This window comes from Parus major, chromosome 5, assembly GCF_001522545.3.
Source record: "Parus major isolate Abel chromosome 5, Parus_major1.1, whole genome shotgun sequence".
NCBI classification, from domain to species: domain Eukaryota; kingdom Metazoa; phylum Chordata; class Aves; order Passeriformes; family Paridae; genus Parus; species Parus major.
The window spans coordinates 9,015,499-9,016,293 of record NC_031774.1 but is presented as its reverse complement, the minus strand read 5'-3'; the positions used below and the strand labels follow the sequence as shown (position 1 = coordinate 9,016,293).

Here is a 795-nt window from a genome sequence, read left to right as displayed (position 1 = left end):
TCCGGCCCGCCCGCCCCAGCCCTAGCTCCGGTACAGCCCGGGTACAGCCCCGGCACTGCCCCAGCCCCGGCACAGCCCCGGCCCCTCCAGGCGTGCTCAGCCCCTCGCAAGGTGCTGGTTCCCCGCTCGGAGCTGTTGCGGGGTTTTTCCCACGGCCGCCGGGTGTTTTAGGCCCCACCTGCCGTGCGGGATCTCCGTGGGGAGATCGGGGCGCGTCCTCTCCGCTGCTCGGGCTCCGGTTTGGAGGAAGCGTCAATGTCGCCACATATTCGGCAGCTTCAGGAAGGTTTCGGGCAGCAGGGCAGCAGAAAAGCACTGGGGGGAAAGTTCAGCTAACAGCGAACACTGAGACTGCCCGGCTCCCATAGACAGTGACATCTCGCTGATGGGAAGTTGTATGAAAAAGGAACAAAAACAATCAGGAGTCGCTTGAAGCGCCGCAACAGAAAGGGCAAAGCTAAAGCCCTGTGTGCTAACCTAAAGGCTGGACAAAAAGCCCAGCAGGCCTTTTTTGTAGGTACCCTCAGGCAGCTGGAGACACTTTGGGGTGTCCCACAGTCACCACACCGAGCTGACCCTGCAGAAGGTGACAAGGCAGCGGGACCCTGGCCCCCTGACATGAGCTCTGACCCTTGGCACACTCGAGCCAAATCTGAATCGGCTTTTGGATAACGTGGAGAGAAAACAAGTGTGAATGTGGCCCTTGTCATCCGTGCACAGCTGGATGGAACATAATCTCTGGTGACACCAGCGGTTTAGCCAACTCTCTAAAATAATTTATTGATCTTAAGACAA

At 58.4% G+C, this 795-nt stretch overlaps 1 protein-coding gene across 1 annotated transcript in view; it reads right to left on the bottom strand.

Annotated features, from left to right (window-relative positions):
* The window catches only part of MICAL2 (microtubule associated monooxygenase, calponin and LIM domain containing 2), a 113,036-nt gene extending 112,649 nt beyond the window's left edge, over positions 1-387 (bottom strand). Inside the window, exon 1 of the mRNA XM_015630690.3 lies at positions 179-387. The gene's annotated coding sequence lies outside the window, so the exon portion shown is untranslated. The remainder of the gene's footprint in view (positions 1-178) is intronic.
* Between the last annotated feature and the right edge of the window lie 408 nt (positions 388-795).